This window comes from Pelophylax lessonae (assembly GCF_965119305.1).
Source record: "Pelophylax lessonae genome assembly, chromosome: 4".
Lineage (NCBI taxonomy): Eukaryota > Metazoa > Chordata > Amphibia > Anura > Ranidae > Pelophylax > Pelophylax lessonae.
This window is the reverse complement of record NC_138771.1, coordinates 384,727,976-384,745,938: the sequence shown is the minus strand read 5'-3', so window position 1 is coordinate 384,745,938 and position 17,963 is coordinate 384,727,976. Positions and strand designations below refer to the sequence as shown.

At 45.9% G+C, this 17,963-nt stretch overlaps 1 protein-coding gene across 1 annotated transcript in view; it reads left to right on the top strand.

Annotated features, from left to right (window-relative positions):
- The first annotated feature begins 488 nt into the window (after positions 1-488).
- Positions 489-17,963, top strand: part of CTNNA1 (catenin alpha 1) — a 342,634-nt gene continuing 325,159 nt past the window's right edge. Inside the window, exon 1 of the mRNA XM_082255676.1 lies at positions 489-624. The gene's annotated coding sequence lies outside the window, so the exon portion shown is untranslated. The remainder of the gene's footprint in view (positions 625-17,963) is intronic.

The window sequence follows — 17,963 nt, the reverse complement described above, 5'->3', positions numbered from 1 at the left end:
GTGAATGGAACCTTTCCTTCTAGTTACTTTCCCAGCAATCTGTAAAGCAAGCCCCGCCCATACTACACCCTTTCACTACCAAAACACTTCCATCAGCTAGGGATGGGTTTGTTGGGGAGGCAGCAGCTTTCATATAACTTTTCCACATTGTGCGGAACTAAGTGTTTCCCTTTTATTACTTTAACTCTATATGAAATGATAAAAACAAGGATTTGCCTTTAGGAAGCAATGCTAGGAAAATAAATGTGTTGATAGTTTTATGTGAGGTGAGGAGTAGGTGAAAGCACAGTATAAAATGGGTGTAGGTGTGGCAGAGCAGTATAAAGTACGTCACCCAGAAAGGTATACTGTATATGAAATGTTCCCCTCACTGCCTTATACAGGTGTGACTGACTCATAAGTCGGCTTGTCTGGAATGTAAGATAACATCCAGCACTTTCCCGGTCAGCAAATAGGAGCAGCAGACGGTCACCAAAGTGGGAGGAGCCTACAGACAGGAACTGCCAGTCTCATCCTGTTTCCTCCACCAACTCCCCGACCTGGGAAGTTTTGTTACGGCTGGAACTCTTCTTTCCTTCCATTCCTAGTTTATAAACTACGTCGGAGAGGAAAACTGAGCGATTGGTGAGTCATTTGCTAAGTAAAGCTGTATGCATGGACCTATTTGGTTTTGGTAAAGGTAAAATCGCCTGTTGCACAAGTTCGGGCTGGATTGTAGTATCGCTGTCAATCTTTGCCGTGCTTTATTGAATAGAATACTTGGCAAGTAATGGTTGGAACTTGTTTGCGTCATGCTATATGATTACCTTTTCTAACATGGGGTCACGTGACAGGGCGTCTCTGCGTGCTGTGTAATTGTGAGAGGAATAATCATCCGATTTCCACACTTCTCGGTATCTGCATGGCTTTCACATCATCGCTATACAGTGTATATATATATATATTTCTGATGTTAGGTAACTCTGTAACATGTGGAATTGTTAGAGCAAAGTAATATGGTGTTCCAGGATTAGTGTGAACTTTCCGCCCCCCCCAGTATTGTTCCCCACACAAGAATGTTTTACCTAATTCGGTGTTTGGAATTTACTACCACGCCCTTCCCACTGGAACTTTCTGTTCTGCCTGTGTACGCCTATCGGATTGCTTGTTCAATGTCAGCAGCCTCTGCAACAAGTCTTCCTTATCTCTATGGCATTGTGCTCAAATTAGAAACTGCTCCATGGCTTTTTACATCACTCCTTCCTCTAACTTCTTTCTAGAAAACTGTTGCTAGTGGAAGAAATCAATCCAACCTGTTGCAGTGTACAGGTAGTACTATATATATTTTAAAGTGGAGTTCCAGCCGTTTTCGTGTTTATGAAAAGTCGTCACTACGAAAAGTCGTCACTACGAAAAGTCGTCACTACGAAAAGTCGTCACTACGAAAAGTCGTCACTACGAAAAGTCGTCACTACGAAAAGTCATCAGCTACGAAAAGTGTATCTGCTGACTTTTAATAAGCACATACTCGCCTGTCCAGCGATGCGTCCGGGGGGAGCCTCGGTTCTCTCCGTCTCCCCCCTGGCACCGTGGGCACCAGGCTGTGACAGCTTCACACTGTGCTTTGCTGAATGGACAGGCAATCTTCTGGGTCCTCTGACATGTCCCAGAAGATTGCAGGGTGAGAGGGGCAGAGGAGAACTTCCACCCGAGCAAAAGTGGGAGCGGGTACCTGTCAAATGTAGGTATCCGCTCCCCCCCCCCAAACAAAAAAAAAAAATATGCCAAATGTGGCATGTCAGGGGGTCAGGACCACTTAAAGCAGAGTTCCACTTTTGAGTGGAACTCTGCTTTAAAGGGATGTAAATGCAGGTGTGTGTGTTTTTTTTTTTTTTTTTTTTTGTTTCCCCAATGCATTCTATGCTGTGGGGGAACTCAGGCAGTGGTGTATTTAGGTTTTGTGCTGCCCTAGGCCTGACTAAACTTGGGCACCCCTAATTTAAATATGACCCACCCCTTCCCATTTTTGACCCGCCTTGTCATCTGTAAACCACAGATCACAACCACAGTGTATCATTGCCCATCAGCGTAGCCCCATCATTTCCTATAAGTTCAGCCCCATCAGTGCCACCTCATTACTGCCCATCAGCGTAGCCCCCTCAGTTCCCATAAGTTCAGCCCCATCAGTGCCACCTCATTACTGCCCATCAGCGTAGCCCCATCAGTTCCCATAAGTTCAGCCCCCATCAGTGCTGCCTCATTACTGCCCATCAGCGTAGCCCCATCAGTTCCCATAAGTTCAGCCCCCATCAGTGCTGCCTCATTACTGCCCATCAGCGTAGCCCCATCAGTTCCCATAAGTTCAGCCCCCATCAGTGCCGCCTCATTACTGCCCATCAGCGTAGCCCCATCAGTTCCCATAAGTTCAGCCCCATCAATGCCGCCTCATTACTGCCCATCAGCGTAGCCCCATCAGTGCCGCCTCATTACTGCCCATTAGCGTAGCCCCATCAGTTCCCATAAGTTCAGCCCCATCAGTGCCGCCTTATTACTGCCCATCAGCGTAGCCCCATCAGTTCCCATAAGTTCAGCCCCATCAGTGCCGCCTCATTACTGCCCATCAGCGTAGCCCCATCAGTGCCGCCTCATTACTGCCCATCAGCGTAGCCCCATCAGTGCCGCCTCATTACTGCCCATCAGCGTAGCCCCATCAGTTCCCATAAGTTCAGCCCCATCAGTGCCGCCTCATTACTGCCCATAAGTTCAGCCCCATCAGTGCCGCCTCATTACTGCCCATCAGCGTAGCCCCATCAGTTCCCATAAGTTCAGCCCCATCAGTGCCGCCTCATTACTGCCCATCAGTGTAAGCCCCATCAGTGGCCACCAGTGCAGGCTATCAGTGCCCATTACTGCAGCCTAAGATATTTGGACTTGTGTTTGCTGCCACTGATTGTGATCATCGGATTATTTCACTTATTTGTATAATGACTAGGACGTCCCAGAGTCATTACACAAATAAGTGAAATAATAAGTGACAGCAAACGCAAGTCCAAATATATTATAAGATAGGAGTAATCTTACTAACCCAGTGACATATTGCGATGGCACATATGAGGTATGTAGGTCCAAAATATTATTGCCATCATATGCAATTAAAAGTCTCAATTGTTATGATGCAATTCGATATGTTTGCTCAAGGATGTTTAAAGAAATGAAATTATATTATTGACATGATTCCTGCCATACTTGGGGGCAGAGGAGGGTAGGCGGAGCATTAGGCCGCAGTGCCACACCTATGCATTGGGGCTGTCGGGCCAGTTGTATTAAAGCGGAGTTCCACCTAAAACCAAAAAAAAAAAAAAACATAAAAATACCCCCGGGACAGTCAGGTCTAGTGCATTCCACAATGGATAGCCTCTGATCTGTCTTGTCAAATCCATACACATGCAATCAAATAGACAAAATATATGCCGGCCGGTTTGATCTTTGAGTGGGATTTAACCCACTTTTATGAATAATTCATAGAATTCGTATTTACTGCACTAATGACATGTAACATTATTTATCTTTGCCACTTCACAGACCAGACCAATATCTTGACATCATGATTCCATTGGCTCTTTTCCCTGTTCAGGGATTGGCCGTGTCAGTGACTCTCCATCCCCGATCGCCACTCTGACACGCACAAGGACAGTGCATGTGGCCGGCTGTGATTGGACACAATCGGTCACATGGTAAAGAGTAATTTTTTTAATTGGCTCTTTACACTGATCGGGGATGGGCTGTGTCCTGTGGGACACGCCTCATCCCCGATCACCGCTCTGCGCACCCCTGGGAGCAAGAAAGAGGGGCGAGAACGGGCAGACGTCATATGACGTCCGCCCGGAGGGACAAAGCATTTCCTACCGGCATCATTTTACAATGCGCCAGTAGGGAAGTGGTTAATGCACCACAATCAGGGCCGAAACAACTAATTGACAACTAATCGATTATGAAAATAGTTGTCAACTATTTTTATAATCGATTAGTGGATCAGTCGATTAGTTGGCCTGCATACAGAATGCATTATTTGTTTAAATGTCAGGAAATACAGTGCAGCACACATACAGCTGGATGTGTAAGGAGCAGTGCCTCATGGGTCATGTAGTCCTGGGCAGGAAGTGGGTAGTTTACCTTGCTATAGGGGCACACTTTACTATAATTTGCAACTTGCTACTGGGGCACTCTGAGGAGCCAGAAGCATCAGTGGGGGACTCAAGAAGAGGAGAATCAGAGCTGCTCTGTGCAAAACCATTACACAGAGCAGGTGAGTATAACATGTTTGTTGTTCAACAAAAAAAAAAATCACTTTAACCACTTCCTTACCGGGCCATAGTAATATGATGCCGGCAGGAAGTGTCTCTCGATCCTGGTGGATGTCATATGATGTCCGCCCGGATCAGCTGATCTCCAGCCCCCCCGGGGGTGTGCAGCGCGGCGATCGGGGATGTGGCATGTCCATCGGGACACAGCCCATCCCCGATCAGTGTAAAGAGCCATTAAAAAAAAAAACGGCTCTTTACCATGTGACCGGCTGTGTCCAATCACAGCCGGCCACATGCACTTCCCACGCGCAGAGCGGCGATCGGGGATGGAGAGTGTTACTCTGACACAGTCCATCCCTGATCAGGGTAAAGAGCCAATGAAATTGGTTCATTACCACGTAACCGGCTGTGTCCAATCACAGTCGGTCACAGAATGTCAACAGGGAACACGCTAACTAGCTGTCACCGTGTTTTTCTCCTTACACACTTATCCTGTGTGAGGAGGAGATTGCGGTAACAGCTAGTTACCAAATACAGTGCACCCCAAAACACACTGATTGCCCCCCCCCCCAAAATAAAGAGGACCTGTCACTAGCCCATCAAAGTACCTGTCACCAGCCCATCAAAGTACCCTAGTACCTGTCACCAGCCCATTAGTTACTCTGATGACAGGTACTTGGATAATTTGAGTACCTGTCATCGGAGTACCCGTCATCAGAGTACCCGAGTACCTCTCTGTATCAGAGTACCCAAGTACCTCTCTGTATCCCATCAGAGTACCCGAGAACATGTAATCAGCGTACCCGAGTACCTTGTCTCCAGCTCATGTGCCTCTTTATGTGATAGGGTGTTTGCTTTCCGAAATGGGGTCATTTTGTGGGGGTTTGCATTGTCTTCGTGTTCCAGGTCCTTCAAAAGTGTGATTGCTTGTAATGAAATGATATGTGTAATTTATGCTCCTAGAACACCTGACGGTGCTCCTTGCATGTTGGGCCTCTGTATGTGGCTATGCTGTGACAAAGTCCCACATTATTTGTATTTGTACTGTCCTGACATTTCAGGGCCTCAAGAAATGATATAGGCCGTCGGTACATCAGGTGTGATTAGGTGTAATCAATTTTCAATGATTGGCACCATAGCTTGTAGACTCTAAACTTTAAGGGTCCTTTCACACGGCCGCTCCGCTGCTTTAGTCCGCTGCGGGACTTTTTTTTTTTTTTTTCACGGAGCGGATGACATTTGTGTCATCCGCTCCGTGTGCCCGCATATCATCCCATCCGTTTGCGGATGATATGCGGACATAATGTAAGTATATGGCATTGCGGATGTCAGCGGATGACACCGCTGACATCCGATTTTCCTTCCTTTCCGTTTTTTACACGGATGAAAAAATAGGGTTCTGTTCCATTCGAGAAAACGGAACAGAACTGAAAGGAGGAAAATCGGATGTCAGCGGATGGTATTCTGCTGACATCCGCAGTGCCATTCACTTACATTAAAGTCCGCAAATCATCCGCAAAAAAATAGGATGATTTGCGGACACACGGAGCGGCCGTGTGAAAGGACCCTTACACAGACTAAATAACCACTAATTTGGGTTATTTTTACCAAAGATATGTACTAGTATAAATTTTGGCCCACATTTATGAAAAAAAATTACTTATTTGCAAAATGTTATAATAAAAACTAAAACAAAATGTTTTTTTTTTTTTTTTTTTTTTTCACTTATATCGCAAAAAAAAAAAACAGGGGTGATTAAATACTACTCAAAGAAAGCTCTATGTGTGTGAAAAAAATTATAAAAAACTTGATTGGTTACAGCGTTGCATGATTGAGTAATTATCATTCAAAGTGCGAGAGCACTGAAAGCTGAAAATTGGTCTGGGCAGGAAGGGGGTGTAACTGCTCTGTATGGAATTGGTTAAAGACCCAGGTAAGATTAGCATTTGAACCCAGAGAAGGTGGAGGCTAATAGACTGACGGTAATATAAGGAATTACATTTAAAGTATTGATTGACCGATATCATTTTTTCGTTGCTGATTACCGATATTTCGCCGATCGCATATCAGTATCGGCCGATATTTTCACACATGTAAAATTTTCCAAAAAAAAACACAAATTTCGACACAAATCTCTTAACAAACATGTTTATCTTTATTTATTAACATTTTTAACATTAAGTGCTCGTTCTTCACACCTTAACTGCATAAAAACTGATAGGAAGACTTCAATTGCAAGGAGTAGTACATTAGCATTTCACATCATCTGATTGTGCATTAATGTATAATAAAGTGCTGTAGTAGTGGACTCACTCACTGCAATATTTTTAATTCACTACTGCAGTGCAGTCAGTGCAAAACTGCTAGAAAAAAAATAGGCAACAGCTACACAATAAATACACATACACACTGTACAACTGCTATAAAAAGAGCAAGGCAACAGCTTCACATGACACAGTGGATTGGATTGGACTGGGCTGGACTCTGAGTCAGTGGAGGACTACTCTGTGTGCAGTATGGCACTCACTGCAACTACTGTAGTCGGTGCAATACTGGTAGAAAAAAAAGCAAGGCAAGTAGGCAACAGCTACACATGTCACAGTGGATTGGATTGGAGTCAGTGGACTACCGCTGCAGTAGGGCACTCACTCATTGCAATAATTTAAAATCACTACTGCAGTAGTGATTTAAAATTGCAGCAGTGAGTGGCGTTCTACTGCAGCGGTAGTCCACTGGCGCTGACTCCAATCCACTGTCTATGTCTATTTTTTTTTTTCTAGCAGTTATGCACTGACTGCAGCGCAGCGCACACGTGTGTGTGTGTGTGTGAGATGAAAGTAATCTGTTTTTACTTTCACCTTTTCACAGTATAAATGAACCCCTTTATGGTAGGGAATATCTGCTCTTTTTGTACTATATGCTGGCCATACCTGTATTGGAAAATATTTGTACATTCGCTAAATGAAAGAATGTTGTTTGAAAACGTCACTTGCTTTTAACATTCAGTTTTAAAACGAATGTAATTTCTGAACGAAAACCACTTGCACTGTCTGAACCAAGACGTTTTCTATACTGCTCATTCAAATTTTCCCATCACTGTGGTCAGAAATGACCGTCAGTTTGACCCCAATAACGATTAAAAAAATCGAAGGAATGTTCTTAAAAAGAGAATTTTTTTTGAAGGAAGACATTGTTTTTGTATGGCCAGTATAAGTATCAGTAAGTGTCAGCAGGCGCAGTTAGCTTTTATCCAGCCACCTCATCCAGCTATGGCAAGGGAGTCTGCCATAAATCGGCAAAACAGTCTTTCAATTTTTTTTTTCTTTAAATTCTGAGTCTAATGGTATTAACCAGATTCAACCTCTAATTAGGGATGCACCGAAATTATCGGCCGAAAATGAGCCTATCCCATTTCGGCCGATAATGGGTTAACATTGCCGAAATTAATATGGCCGCCGTGAGGAAGGAGGAGGGCGCAGCGCAGGGCAGGTTTTAAAAGTCCCGCCTCTGGCCGGCCGCCCGCCTCTCAATGACGTCCCTACTACTACTATGATCTTTGTATGAATGAAGGGACATGCCAGGCGGGAGGGCGGGAACTATAGATGGAACTATATGTGATCCTTCCCTGTCAGCTCAGCGGGACTGTGTGTGAATGAGAACTGAACTGACCTGACAGTGGGTGGGGGGGGGCGGGGCGAGCGGCCGCTAATAACTAGAACTATGTGAGAGATTCACTTCCCTGTCAGGCACGTATCTCCTCTGACAGGGAAGTGAAGCTCTCACATAGTTCTAGTTATTAGTGGCCGCTCGCCCCGCCCGGTGTCAGGTCAGTTCTCATTCACACACTGTCCCGCTGAGCTGACAGGGAAGGATCACATAGTTATATCTATAGCGGCCGCTCGCCCCGCCCCCCTGCCCGGAGTGTCAGTTAATGCAATGTACATCGTGCCGCTGACAGGGAATTGAAGAGAAGTGAAAGGCTCACATAGTGACAGCTATTAGCGGCCGCTCGCCCGCCCTCCCTCCCGCCCGGTGTGTCACTTCATTCATGTACAGATCGTAGTAGTAGTGACATCACCGGGAGGCGGTCGGGCGGCCAGAGGCGGGACTTTTGAATAATGGACACCGTGACCGGAGGAAGCTGAGTGAGTAGGAGAGGGATGCTGAGGCTGATGCGGGGAGGGGGGAGGGCTGAGGCAGCTTACCATTGGTATTCGTATTAATTATGCAGCATGAGGGGGTTAATGTATTGTCACTGCTGGTCACTGCTGCATTAGTGACCAACCAGTGGCAGTTAATTAACCCCTTTGTGCTGCATTAGTGCAACCAATATCAGTGTTAATTAACACTGATACTGGTTGCACTAATGCAGCACAAAGGGGTTAATTAACTGCCACTGGTTGGTCACTAATTCATCAGTGACCAGCAGTGGCAATACATTAACCCCCTCATGCTGCATAATACAAATACCATTGGTAATTAAATTAACCACTTGCCAACCCATCACAGTACATATACTGTGCCAGGGTGGCAGCGACAGGTGTATGTCGCTGCCTGTTTTTGGTGTATGCCCCTGTTCCATCTATTTAAAAATTATATGGGGGGAAAAAGTAATTTTCGGTTTTCGGCCAAGGGCATCCTGCATTTTCGGTTTCGGACCAAAATTTTCATTTCGGTGCATCCCTACCTCTAATAGTATATACAGTATATTTCTTCTGTCTAGTATTCTCAGTGTGGATTAGAGATTTTGCTTCCTAACCATATAGCTGGGTATTTATATTTACCACCAGAGATGTATAGTAACTAAGTAGAACTACTTCACTACTGTACTTAAGTACCGAAAGGCGGTATCTGTACTTTCCTGGAGTAGAATTTTTTTTCTCCTACTTCCACTTTTACTTAACTACACTTTTTCCATAATTTCAATACTTCTACTCCGATATTATTTTTTTTTGGTGCTGCATAGTTACTCGTTACAATTATAAAAATTACCACTGCCAGAACAGTAGATGGCAGGTTTCATGAAGTTAAAAAAAATGTGTATAATGTCATGTGTAAATCAGCGCATACGAAAATAAATGCTACTGTATGTATAAATAAAATGGTCTACATATCTGCTGTTAAGGGGAAAGAGAACCTCCCTCAGCCAAGGAGAGTCACAAGCGTACATAGACCTTTTTTCTGGTAAGAGGCTGATTTTGCTTTTTTCACTGGAAGTTGAGAGCACAGGTTTTGCAGTTTTGTTTCACTGGAAGAGTCTATTTGGATATTATTTTGCACTTACCTTAATCTGCCGGGTAAGGGGGAAATCCACAAGTCTGCACCTATTATTTGGAATAGCACTTGTTTGATTCCTGCACCTTTGAAAATATTCATCTTGTTTTGTCAGATATATGTATGGTATTATGGCATTTTATATATATATATATATATATATATATATATATATATATATATATATATATATATATATATATATATAATATATATATATATATATATACACACAGTATATAGACTTTTTATTGACTTTGATTTCATACACAATTCCTTTATTTCATTATTGGAATATATTGTTGTATATCACATTGGTTTATATATGATTTTGCGCACCAATAAGCTGTGGAGAAAAAAAACATGCAGGGAAGAGAAGGAGTGATGCTTTAAAGGGGGAAGGGAGGGACATACTTTATCTGTTTTTATTTACAAAAAGTTACAGCCAAAGGAATTGTGATTGTCCTTTTTAGGTTAATCATTTGAAATAATAAAAAACAATATGATGTTCAAACTTTTGACTTCTTTCTTTAATAACTACATAACACAGTACTGGTACTTTTTACTTTCAGTACTTGAGTAGCAAAATAAAAAAAAAAAAAAAAACTACTTGCAATACTTAAGTACAAAATTTTTGGAATACTTTAGTACTTCTACTCAAGTCAATTTTTGATAGAGCACTTCCACTTCTACTCAAGTCACTTTTTGATAGAGCACTTGTACTTTTACTCTATGGGTTTCGAGTACTTTATACAAGTGTGTTTACCACTGTATATAGATTTTTTTAAGAATAAATTGCTTTTTAACTTGCGTATTAACTAAATTAAATTAAGGTTATTTATCCGATTCAATCAAAACCAATAATCGGCCAACTAATCGATTATGAAATTAATTGTTGCAGCCCTACATTCAGTAGATGTGTTGCATTTGTTTTCTTTTTAGTCCCCCCCCCCCCTATTTTCATCTGGTGATTTACTAACCTCCTGTATTAGGGCTCATGCAAACATGACAACACTTTTACAAGAATTGAGCTGCTTCTTCCTTCACCGCCTGTAAAAGTATCTCTTGTGCGTGTCCATGCACACGTAAGCATTTACAGGTGTATCGGAAGAGGAGCGTATAGGGCAGGCATGACCAGCCCGTGGGCCGGCGGCAATGCGGCCCACCGACCACAGAATTCAAGTCTCCCGCCCGCTAACATTTATTGAAAACAGCCGCTCTCACGGCCGCTGTCTGTTGACATATTTTTTTTGTTGAGGAAATCGGCTGCCACAGCCGCCGATTGGCTGAGTTGCTGCTGCACTGCATTCCGGGAGTTGTAGTACGGACAGTGCTCAAGTTCTTGGTGGCGGTGGGTGGAGAGAACTGAGCAGCAGGAAGCAGGAAACTACAACTCCCAGAGACGGAGTCTTGAGGCGGGGCGGGTCATGTATATCTGGATGGCTGCAGCAGTGAGAACAGCTTACTTTTATAAAACTCCCGGAGTCTTTGGACTGGAGGCAGGCAGAGGAAGATGTCATCACCCTCCAGGAGGCTGTGCAAGGAGCTTCAATCGGCATTACTGAGGTGAGAGACCCTGACACCCCCACCTAACCCCTACATTCCATCCCACCCAGTAACCTTAAAATAGGAAATGGCCTTCAATACTGTCTGGTGCTGGCCGTTGGCCTGCGGGTCCTGATGGCCGTTGGCCTGCGGGTCCTGATGGCCGTTGGCCTGCGGGTCCTGATGGCCGTTGGCCTGCGGGTCCTGATGGCCGTTGGCCTGCGGGTCCTGATGGCCGTTGGCCACGGCCTGTGGGTCCAGCATTACCCACCAGCAGTAACTGCCAGAAGGACCCACCAGCATTACCCACCAACACTACCTTCCAGCATTATCCACCAGTAGTAACCGCCAGCAGTCTGCAAATAAGTAGAAAAGGTATGTGCATTAGCGTGTGTAAATTGTTGCAATATGTTTTTTAATAACTAGTTGTGTTTTATCTAGGGATGCACAGATCCGACTTTATGGAGCCGATACCCATATCTGGCATTGTGAAATCGCCGATACCGATACGGAACCGATCTGGAGCTACACCCAAAGCAAGTGGCTGCAGTACAGAGCAAAGCCGCTGCTTCGTGTGTGTGACTCCTCCATTCACAGGCGGAGTGCATCTGATATCACTCCGCCTGTGAGTTGGACCTATACAGGAAGTAGTGGCTCCCATCCCATACTATTACTGCACCTAGTAAGGGATGGCTGAGCCGTTACTCAGCAAAAACCGGATCGGCCCGTGGGACGGCTACATTTTACCGATCTCCGATCCAGCTATTTTGTCCGGATCGGTGGCCGATTTCCGAACCGAATATCGGTGCATCCCCATTTTTATCATATGTCATGTCCTTGTTCATACATGTAAGAATAAGGACATGCCATTTTCTGGCTGCCTAAGTCATAGGTGCTAGAGGGGCAACTATCCCTTAGCACTTAACTGTAAGTATCCCAGCATATGCAGTGTTCCTGACTCCTCCCACCATGACCACTTCAAATCACTGACATGGTCATGGTGGTTAGAGTGTTCCTTTATTATCTCTCAGAAGTAAACCTCTGTATACTGATTCCATTTTATGTGATCATCCTCTAGTTGTGTTAAATTAGTGTGGTGGGGGGGTGGCGCGGGAAGGGCGCAACGGCGTTTTATTACTTATATACCTTAACTACAGTATATATTTTATATGCGTCCCGGGAACATTTCTCTATACTCAATGTGGCCCAGAGAACCCAAAAGGTTGGACACCCATGGTTTAGGGGCTGAAAAGGGGAGAGGGGGTTGGAAACACTAAGGCATGTTTACGAGAGGACCTGAAGAGCAGAAATGTGGAATGTGCATAAACCCTAGATGCGTTTAGAGTTTGAATGTTAATGCATTATAATGGCCTTAACAAATAGTCTAGATATTACAATGCATTAAAGCAGAAGTATCGTCGCTTATTTACCTTTTTACCTACAGGTAAGCCTATAATGAGGCTTACCTGTAGGTAAAATGATCTCCTAAACCTGCATGCGCTCTGAAGGTCCGGCGCATGTGTAGGAGTGACGTCATCGCGGCTCTGGACACTCACAGCGCAGAGACGCCGAGGGAACATGACAGCTCCCTCAGCGGTGCCCAGGCGACCGTGTTGCGGCTTTGTTTTAAGATAAGTATGCGATGCATACTAGCTCATTATGCTTTGTCCTGCAGGGTTTGTTTTGTTTTTTTGGTGAGGATACAACCGCTTTAACACTCACTGAATGTATGGATTTTAGGGGCTTTACAGTGCATAGCAATAGGATAGATTAAGGTAAACTGCAAAAAAAAAAAAAAAAAAATCCCAAAATAGTTCCCTGCAGGATAATAGCATGATGTGCTAGTATGCTTACTAGCACATTGTGAAAGACTTGGCTTAGAACAAAGCACTGCAGCGGTGTGCTGACAGGGCTTCCATCTTTACCCAGGTTTCCAGGCTTCGGCTGTTTGAGTGGGCGAGCCACAATGAATACACCCCGCGCATGTATGTGGGAGTCACGTGCACAGCTCTCTCAATGGACAGCATGCCATTCATTGAGAGTGCAGTGCGCATGTGCTGGGGACTTTATTTTCTGCTACTATAGTAAATAACTCCTAAACGGTGCACATTTAGATGATATTTACTGTACCTATAGATCTTTTATTTAAACCGGCTTCCACTTTAAGGGCAGGTGTGCCTGGAGGGAGCCCACTCCTCCTCCAAAGGATGAGTTTACTTATAAAATAAATGCATATTTTTTTTTTGCATGGAAAAAAAGATTTGTAATGGACCTGTACACTATTGCACCCATTATCAGCAGACCGTGGGTGCAATGCTTTACAGGTCCATAACAAAAATGATTGTAATGCCACGGTCTGTGGTACCTCTGATATGGCCAAACAGTTACAATGTGACAGGAAGCATGAATGAACTACCACAGCGCTCAACAGTGGAATGGGAGTTCATTGAGAACTACAAATTGACAACTGCTGTCAGACCTTGTAGCTTTCCCATTCACAGAACACTGTGAATGGATGACACGTGCAGAGCCCTGCACGGCTGCGTTTGTTTCAGATTGTGACAGCTGTAGCTTGCAGGGGATCCCCCCCCCCCCCCCATCAGACAGGGGATCGGAGGGCCTGTGCATCTATAGCATAAATGTGGGTGTAGCCTGTTACAAAAAGTCAAGGGCGCGATGGCAGCGAAGGCATACATTGCGTCCCCGCAACCAATTAAACCAACTAAAAAAAGTGGCAACCGCCCCAATCTTTACCTAGCCTTTTGTGATGTGCGATGCCCTTCCATGTGCACCTTAGTGCAAAGGCTAGTTATGGGTTGGTGTGGTTGCCATTTTTTTGTACAGTTGGTTGAATTGAGTGCAGGGGCTCACTGGATGCCTTTGCTGTCATTGCGTCCTTCCTGGGCATCACATGTATCCCTTTTGCCTTTTAAGGAGGAGTGGGCTTCTTCCAGGCACACCTATCCTAATGCAATATGTGCTGCTACTTAAACTATATAAATTTTATAGCATTAGTACTGCAGTTTACAGCAGAGCCTTGACGTGGGCACTGCAGCTTTTGCATATATTTGCAAATGTGTGCAAACAAAACCCTCTCTTTTTAACGTAAATTGTTAGGGTCAAGTTGGTAGTTTTGCAGGCTGGCTGGTAAGTGTGCTTGGAAATCTTTTTGTTATGTGTATTGCCCTTCCATGTGCATCTTACTGCAAAGGCAAGTTTAAGGTTGGTGTAGTTGCCACTTTTATTTTTTTTATAAATGAGGCCTTTGAACAGCATTGTCTGGGGAGTGTTAAATGCACTAGCAGATTTAGTTGGACTTGACTTGCTTAGTTACATACAGTTTGTGAGGTTAAAAGAAGTCCATCCAGTTCAACCTATGATGTGTGTATGTTTGATGTTAACCGTACATTGTATACCCCTGTATGTTGTGGTCTTTAAGGTGCCCATCTAATAGTTTTTTTTGAAACTATCGATGCTCCCTGCTGATATGACTGCTTGTGGAAGAGAATTCCACATCCTTACTGCTCTGACAGTGAATAACCCCTTACGTATTTTAAGGTTAAACAGTTTTTCCTCTAGTTTTAGTGAGTGGCCACGTGTCCTATTGTATTCCCTTTCTCTGAATAGTTTGTTCCTTCTGCTAGGGTCGCCAGTACAGTATTTGTACATTGATATCATATCCCCCCTCAATCGTCTCTTCTCCAGAGAGAATAAGTTCAGTGCTTGTAGTCTTTCCTCATAGCCGATGCCCTCCATTCCCCTAATTATTTTTGTTGCCCTTCTCTGGACTCTCTCCAGTTCCAGCACATCCTTCCTGAGGACCGGCGCCCAGAACTGGACAGCATACTCCAGATGTGGCCGGACCAGAGTCTTGTAGAGTGGGAGAATAATCTCTTTATTTCTGGAGTAAATCCCCTTTTCTCTTACGTCCTCCGACAGTCGCCGCCCACTTCATATTCATCACCAATGGGGTTATGTCCTTTATTCCGTAGGAGTAGCTAGGCAATAGAATATGTTAGTACAAAGACTTTTAACATATCCCACCCCCAGGGGGTGGTCCCCTCAGTACATAACCCTCCACTTCCTGTATCCAACTCAGTTTCATTTGTCTAGCTGTCAGGAGTAGCTGGAAGTTTCTGTGCTGGGGCACCTTGTCTCAGCTCTCTTTCCTTTCTTTGGATTTTATTTGAGTTTTTTCTCTCTTTCTTGTTAGCTGTTATTTTACCAGCGTTAGTTCTTCTGATGAAGAGGATCATGCGGGCTGCGTCTCGGGCTGACCCCCCTGGTAGCAGGCTGTGGGTCGGTGGTTTCTCAGCCCGCCATCGAGCGTTCAGTCAGGTATCGCTCCTGAGTTATCTGAACGACCCATCCCTGTTCCGTGCAGGGATGCTAGGTGAGGTGGCTACCTCACTGGACGCTGTGCGGTTTCTCAACCCACCTTCTGATGCGTCCTGGATGCGACTCTCCCTGCCTCATGTGCAGCGGTTTGTTCGCCTGTGCGGGTCCCCCACGCCATGTGAGAGGTAAGTGCATTTATGTGGGGACCTGTCTGTCTGGGGGGTGTCAGTCTGGGACTGTGTACCTTGCCCTGTGTTCACACTATTACGTTTTCCCTATCTCTCACATTGCATGCTGTGGGCTGCAGGAGGGGGGGGCTGGCTGCACTCTGTGTCAGTTTTCTGTCTGTGTGAATGGCTGTGTGCTGTGGGGCTTGAGTTTCTCATGCTTGGGGCACATTACAGCGCCGCTGCGGCGGTTTGCCATGTTCCTTTTTTGGGCAGATGGTGTGTTTTACTTCTCCCTCATGGGGTGTGGGAGCGGCGGTTTCGGTGCCAAAACGGCGCCATTTTGGCTGCGATCGCTCCGGCCGCATGTTTTACACGCATGGCGGCCATTTTCTTGTAGCCTCCATAGGCTTTCATAGAGCGCCCTGTATGCCGGCACTTCCTTTCCTTCAGGAGCACCGCAGGCAGCGGCAGCAGCACCGATCTATCCAGGTTCATTTCTCTTTATTCCCTGTATCCTGCCCTGGTATACTTGTCCCTGTGGGGGTCCCTTGTGTGGGATGCTTAGTGTGAGTGGGCTACGATCGCAGCGCTCTCTTAAAGGGGCGGTCACCCATTTATTTTTGCTACTACAAGGGCATGGATTCTCAGGAATACTAGTTTCCTGCCAATTTAGTGGGAAGCCAGGGGACTGCGGTTTCCCCCCCCGGGGGGGATTTGGCTGCGATTGTGGCTAGCCTTGCGACTCAGGTGCAAATGCTGGTGGCTGCTCAATCCTCTAAAGGGCCCAGAGTTTTCAATTTCCTCTGTTTCAGAGGGTGATGGTACTGGGGCTGCTGGGGCAGAGATCTCCTTATCGGGGTCTCGTTCCTCCCTGGACCTTATAGGGTCAGAAATGGAGGCTGAGGTAGAGGGGGTTGATAATTCTCCCCCTGGCTCGTCTGAAGAGCTTGCACTCATGGATGAATTGGTTGCTTCTATCAAGCAAACTCTGCGTTTGGAGGAGGAAATATGTCCTCCAGCTGCCTTGGCGGCTTATGGGACGCAGAAAAGGAGCATATCATCGCAGATGTTTCCATGCACTGATGATTTTCAGCGCGCTGTGAAAGAACGATGGTGTAATATACGCAAACCTTTTGCTGTACCAAGTAGGTTTAAGCTGCGCTATCCTTTTACGCCCGCTACTGATGGGCGTTGGTGTGTCCCACCTCCGGTGGACCAGGCGTTAGCAGTTTTGAACAAGTCCGCTGCGATTCCTGCTGAAGACACCCCGGTGTTCCGGGATGCCACGGACAAGAGGATGGAGTCCTTTGCCCGTCGTACCTATTCTATTATGGGTTCTATGTTGAAAGCTTTATTGCTTCACTTATGGCGGCCCAGGCGGTCGCGAACTGGACGCAGGTGCTTAGGCGTGTCCTGGTGGCTGATTCTGCCCCCCAGGCGACTTTGGATATGGTGGATCAAATCCACCAGGGTGTCATGTATTTGTGTGATGCGGACCTGGATATGGTTCCGTTGGCTGCACGTGTACACAGTGTGGCGGTGTTATCTCGCCGCCTGGTTTGGTTGAAGTGTTGGTCTGTGGATCAATCTTCACGTATGACCTTGGCCAATCTGCCTTTTGCTGGTTCTCGCCTTTTTGGCGAATCCCTGGATGCCCTAATTAAAGGGGTCACGGGGGGTAAGAGCACGCTCTTACCTCAATCCCACAAGACTAAGACGGCTCCTGGAAAAAAGAATGCTTTCTTTCGGCCCCCTCAGGGGTCCTTTCGTGCCTTTCGGTCACACTTTTGGGGCAAGCCGTCCAAGGGTCAAGGCTCCCGCAAGAAGCCGTGGGCAGGTAAGCAAAAGTCCGGCCAATCCGGTTCTGCGACCCACAACAGTGCGGCCTGAAGGGGTGCCCTCACCCAATTCACAGGAAATCGTTCGATCTGGCTGCTAGATCGAGTTTCTCTCTCGGCCGGAGAGCAGATTTTTTCCCTCAAGTCTTCTGTTATCCCCGGAGCGTTTGCGGGACCTGCATCTAGCGGTGCAGGACCTGAGGGCTCAGGGAGTGGTGGTCCCGGTGCCTCATCGGGACAGATTTGGGGGTTCTATTCCAATCTGCTCACCGTGCCCAGGAAGGAGGGCAAGGTGCGTCCGATTCTGGACTTGAAGGCGCTGAACCGCTTTGTGAATCCCTGCGGCCGGTGGTGGCTGCCCTGGTTCCGGGGGAGTTCATGGCTTCCATCGACTTGCAAGATGCGTATCTTCACATCCCGATTTTCGAGGGTCACCAGAGGTACCTTCGATTCGCCGTAGCGGAAGATCATTACCAATTTGTGGCGTTGCCTTTTGGTCTCGCCTCGGCTCCGAG